This window comes from Eulemur rufifrons, chromosome 19, assembly GCF_041146395.1.
Source record: "Eulemur rufifrons isolate Redbay chromosome 19, OSU_ERuf_1, whole genome shotgun sequence".
In the NCBI taxonomy this organism is placed as follows: domain Eukaryota; kingdom Metazoa; phylum Chordata; class Mammalia; order Primates; family Lemuridae; genus Eulemur; species Eulemur rufifrons.
This window is the reverse complement of record NC_091001.1, coordinates 106828447-106834714: the sequence shown is the minus strand read 5'-3', so window position 1 is coordinate 106834714 and position 6268 is coordinate 106828447.

Here is a 6268-nt window from a genome sequence, read left to right as displayed (position 1 = left end):
GGTAACACATGGACTCTAGTGTGTAAATGTTACTTGAATCTGTGCTCCATTCTAGTGTGTGGCATGTGTGTGCAGACTCTTGGATGCTTTGCGCCTGCCCCGCGGGTGCCCTGTCCTTCGCGTGCCCAGGAGGGCGGCTGCGCCGTTCATCATCAGGAGACGAGGCGGCCACGGATTCGCCCTTGATTCTATTTTGCTGATGGAAGATACAAAGCAGAGAAGGTTTTTTTTTACGTTCTGAAGATGGTGCTGTGTCGAGAAGGACCTTTCTTTCTTCCCTCTCCCCTATTTTTTCAGTCCCTGGTAGGAGGAGAGATTGCTGATGTGCATGGTGGGATCTGTGGCCTCTGGTGCTTTGTCCTGTATTTGGTTTCATGTTTTTGTCCTAATCTCTTCAATCAATAAAATTGTGCGTATTTAACTAAAATTCTGGGGTCTGGAAAATGATGTTTTTTTTTCTGCCACCTGTTGTGTGTGGCCACCACACACCAACCGGGAACTCACACCTTCTGTTCGCAATAGGTATTCACTCATTTGGCATGAACCACTACTGCTGTTTATTCAAAGTGAAATCTACTTGTCATCATACCGAAGCGTATGCTGGCCAGTCTACGGGTAATAGCTCACTGCAGTGACCGTCACAACTGTGGGCGATACCAACCATGTGCTTAGTACAGATTAGGAAATAAGTCCAGAATCGTCCCAGCTTGTCCAAGGTTAAACAACCTGTAAGTGATGGACCCAAGACTGGACCCAAGTCTGTTTAACCCTAAAACTTTACTCTGTCTTTGTTAGAGTCCAGAGGTTCTCAGGGAGAGTTCTTTGGAGTAACCACGTTTATTTGGGGTGCAAATAATCCAAGCTTCCCCCTGGATTCCCTGGGAAAAGCAGCACATGCTGCAAGCCTGATTGGAAACCCCTAAAAAGGAGACCACCCAACCCCCAGCAACTATGGTCTCCCCAGAGCCGTCCCTTCAGACTCTGCAATAGCAAGCTGGTTGTACAGGTGGTCCCATCCACAGTGCACCTCATTTCACTACGGAACTGTGGTCCAGAGGGACTCAATTCCATCCCAAAATGTTCAGTAAGCACCTCTGCTGTTTCTGTGCGGGCTGGGGAGCCAGACATGGAAACAGACAAATGCGGCGAGTGGAATCAAGTGGCAAAATACACACACAAGATTCACAGAAGCTCATAGGCTGGGCACCCCTCCTGTCTAGGCCTGTCGGGAGGTGTCCTGGAAGGGGTGGTACCTGAATCAGCATCCAAAAAGAAAAGGATTTCTGTAATGAGGTAAGAGAAGCAGCAGTAGCACTCTGTGTGGAGGGAACTGTGTGTGAAAAGTACTTAGAAATTTACCCAAGTTAACACCACTAATGCCAAGCTGTGGATGGAGCTCATCGAAGTTCTTGCAAAGACGAGTTTGAGGAGGATGGGAGGATGTGATGGAGGCAGAGACCTTCTGGGCAAATGGACCAGGCTTCTGAATTCACAAAGTGCTTGTTATTCAGAGACATCACTTCTGTATCCTCAGCACCTGACCCAGTGCCTGGCACATGGGAGGTGTTCAGTAAATAACTGTTCACTGATGTATAATTTGTGCCAGGGGGACTCTACATGCTGCTAAATTTCCTTCCAACCTCAGGCTTCTAACAGGCGCTTCATTAGAAAACGGGCTTCGCAAGCACTGCAGCCTACCAGTGGCTTTTGCTAGGGCACATATAGGCTGCTCCAATTTCATTGCTCTTTCCCCGCCTGTGATTAAGCAGAAATGGGCCTGTTGCCTAATGAATGCCTGTTTGAATTGTGTTCTGTCAAACCCTCGCCTATGTGGCTGCCGGGGGTGGGAGGTGTTGGCACACACGTTCCAAGCCTCATATAATGAGCTTCCACCTTGGTGGGAACCCAGACGACTCCGCAAGCTCCCTCCCCTCTTCCCCCGTGATGTCTGAAGACTTAGCCAGTAGAAACCTTTCATTTCCGAATCCCTTTTCGAGGATAGATACCGTATCCTTTTTCTCCCAATCTAGCCCTGGAGCAGGACAGGGGGCCTGGTCCACAGCCAGTGAGGGCAGAGGTGAGGGAGGGAGCAGGCCTAGGCTCTGAGTCCCTGCTCTCCCAGTAGCTGTGACCGGGCAAGTCACTAAACTTTTATAAGGACCAAGGGTGTCATGAGTGTTGATTGAGTTAAGCTGTGGAACGAACTTAGCCCTGTGCCAGGCTGGAAGGGTGACTGTCACTGTATCAGCCCAGAGGATGTGAGGGCACAGTTCTTTACTGTGCAGTGACGCTGGAGCTGAGAACCTAGTAGGCCCATCACCGAGAGCTGAGAGGGACTCTCCCCTGCTACAACCAAAGCAAACCCAGTTTCACCTGTGTAGTTCTGATGGAGACTTACAGGGAGGAAAATAAAAGATGCTGCTTCGATATATGTGCTATGGTCTGAATGTTTGTGTCCCTCCAAAGTTCATATGCTGGAACCTAATCCCCAGTGTGATCGTATTAAAAGGTAGGACCTTTCAAGAAGTGATTAAGTCATGAGGGCTCCACCCTCAGGCATGGAATTCACAGCTTGGTAAGAGGAGTTGAAGGGGGCTGTCCTGTCCCTCTCACCACGGGAGGACACAGTAAGAGGTGCCACCTAGGAGCGGACACCAAGCCCTCACCAGATGCTTACTCTGCCGGTGCCTTGATCTGGGACTTCCCAGCCTCCTGGGAGAAATAAATTTCTATTATTTATAAGTTACAAAGTTCAAGGTACTTTGTTATAACAGCCTGAACAGATTGAGATAATATGTTTGAAAACCATTGATCAGGTTCAATTTTATATTTTCTGATGGAGAAACTAAGGTCCAGAGAAGGAAAGGCCCAAAAAGGACGAGAGTCACCCAGGGCGTAGGCAATGGAGTGTGACCCAGAGACTCAAGTGTGCAAGAACTCTGGGAGTGCAGGGCCCTCCTCAGCCTCCAGGGGTTCTCGTCATTCACCCGGCTCTTCCCACCGTAATCCCAGGTCCACAGCACTGCGGTCTTCTCTGGCCCGGCCCATCCTCTCGGGTGACTAGCCCAGCGACCAATCTTAATGGGGGTCAGATAATAATCTGCAATAATTATGAATTATTAGTTATACATCAAGTGTCTTAATCAAAGTGTTCCTATTCATCTGTGGTTTTTAGATGCTCTCATTTAACCAATGGATAATTATCCAGTGTCCCAACCACAAACAAGGTCCAGGAAATTCAAGTTTGGAGTCTGAGTTGCTCACTGAGCCCGTGAATGTCCCTTGTCAGGTCTGCGTCATTTCTGTGCACTTATTCCCCAGGTATATATATGGTCTGATTGTAGGAAACCAACTCCTGAAACAGAGACCTGTCCTAAGAGATAAAGGGAAGGATGAACTAGGAACCAACATCTGTTCAATCCATAGACCAGCCTTTCAAGGTAGGCAGCAAGTGTTACAGTGAGCCTCAGAAAGAGTAACTGAATTGAAGAGGTTGTCCAGCTAATAAATGGTGAATCCTCTATTTGAACAGAGGTGGCACAGTCCCCAAAACTGTTCCTCACTGACGCTTCTAGGCACAGAGCCCTAAATACTAAAACATGGGCGCTATTAGCAGGGCCCCTCCTCTCCCCTTCACACCCATCCTGAGAATGTTTCTGCAGCTCCCACACCCAAGGGAGGAGAGAGGAGTTGAGAATATTATCGAGGCTAAATGCCTCTTTCACCTTTCCCTGAACTTAATCACAATTTAACCAGATTTGGACAGAAGGCTTTGAACACCTGAAGCTTCTTCCTTCCCCAAATAAAAGCTTCTCTTCACCCAGACAGTTAAAGTTTTTAAAGCATGAACATTGTCTTAGTCTGCTTGGGCTGCTGTAACAAAATACCATAGACTGGGTGGCTTAAACAACAGACGTTTATTTCTCACAGTTCTGGAGCCTGGGAAGTCCAAGATCAGGATGCAGGCGGATTCAGTGTCTGGTGAGGGCCTGATTCCTGGTTTGCTGACAGCTGTCTTCCCACTGGGTCTTCACATGGAGGAGGGAGGGAAGAAGCAGTCTCTCTCCCGTCTCCTTTTTTTCTTTTTGGAGACAGGGTCTTTCTCTGTTGCCTGGGCTGGAGTGCAGTGGTGTCATCATAGCTCACAGCAACCTCAAACTCCTGGGCCCAAGCCCTGCTTCTGTCTCAGCCTCCTGAGCAGCTGGGACTACAGGTTCGTTTCACCATACTTGGCTAATTTTTCAATTCTTTTTTAATTTTTTAATTTAAAAAAATCTTTTTTTTAGTGCTAGGGTCTTGCTATGTTGCTCAGGCTGTTTTCAAACTCCTGGCTTCAAATGATCCTTCTGTCTTTGCCTCCCAAAATGCTGGAATCACAGGCTTCAGCCACCATCTCGACAGTCTCCTATTTCTTCTTATATAAAGGCACTAATCCCTTAATCCCATTAATGAGGGCACCACTTTCTTGACCTAATTACCTCCCAAGACCCCACCTCCAAATTTCATCACCCTGGGGGATGACAGTTACAACATATGAATTTTCAGGGGACATGCACATTCACTCCATAGCAAGCATTTAGATGTAAGGAAAAGAGAACAGGATTAGGAATTGGAAGACCTTGGCTCCATTTCCTATTCTGCCACTTATTTACAATGTGCTCTGTGACAAGTCACTTCACTTGTTAGGTCTCGACTTTCTCATATATAAAATAGAAGCAAAGGGTTATTGTGAAGATAACTAATTTCTTGTAAGTTACCATGCTACATAAACTGTAAAGTGGCCTACAAATGCTTTTACAAGGACAGATGGCCTCAGCAATACTGCAGCCTTTATGTACTAAAATCAAAATTGGAGTCAAAGTCAAAATCAAAAGTTGGAGTCAAGGCTGAAGGCAAAAGAAGACTCAACTAGAGGTGAGTCAGCAGCAGTGGAGGATGAGCCCCCAGGTTCCCCATCCCGAGGTGTGGTGCTCCACCTTTGAGCACAGGCTCGCCCAGAGCTCCTGATCCAAGAGCCCAGGCTCTGAGGTCTCACATGAGGCTGAGAAGTAGAGATGCAAGACGGGCCCCCAAAGAAAGGACCTGGCCTGTCAGGCTAAGCCGCCCCAGCTGTGCTGTCTCTGACTTAACCTCCAGAGCAAGAACCTCCAAGAGACTCCCAGCCCTTCTTCCTTCATTTTGTGTTCTAGGCACTCCTATCTGCATGCAGACAGAGGAAAAGTGGAGTGCCTTTACCTTTTTTCTTTAATTTCTTCTTTTATTAAGTCATAGTATTTTCTAGTGCTATGGGTTGAATTGTGTCCACCAAAAAGATATGCTGATCCCCTAACCCTGGCACCTATAAATGTGGCCTTATTTGGAAATACAGTCTTTGCAGATGTAATCAAGTTTAGATGAGTTCATACTTAATTAGGCCTCACGTCATACATCCACTCCAACCTGCCCTCTCCCCGAGACTTTAATCCCTTTATATACTGTTTTCCATGATAATTCAGGCATTTTGCCTTGGCTCAGTGTTGGCCATTTCTTTGTCCAGGTTTCTAGGAACCACCCTGACGACATGTTTTCACCATCCCCTAGGGTCCTCGCTGGGGTGTGTAATAGTTTTCTCTTGCTGCTGTAACTAATGATCACAAACAGTGTAGGTTAGAAGTCAAACACAAGTCTCACTGGGTTGAAATGAAGGTGTTAGAGAGCTGCGTTCTTTTTGGAGGATCTAAGGGAGAATCCATGCTCTTGTCTTTTCCAGTTTTTAGAAGCCAACTGCATTCATTAGTTTTCCGCCTCCGGCAACACCACATCTCTCTGATTTGCTTCCGTCGTCACCTCTCCTTCTTTGACCCTTCCTTTGCCTTCCTCTTCCATTTTTAAGGGCCCTTGTGATTACATGGGGCCCACATGGACAATCCAGTATAATATCTATATTTTTAAGGTCAGCTGATTAGCAATGTTAATTTCATCTTCAATCTAAATTTATTTTTGCCATGTCACCTAACATATTCACAGGTTCTAGGGATTAGTATTGGACATCTTTGAAGGGTCATTATTCTTCTTACCACAAGTAGTAGATCCTATTTCTAAGGAGAGTGTCCCCAAGTCAGTAGTAAACTCTTGCTTATCTAGTTTTATGTCCTAGACCCTTGATCAGGAATCTTTAAAATCCAGGACCACAGATATTCACTGGTTCCAAGTAACACGTGCTAGTTAATTCTTGTAGCTATTTTTGGAGTGTAAAGATAGTCCCTGACTTACTATGGTTCCACTATGG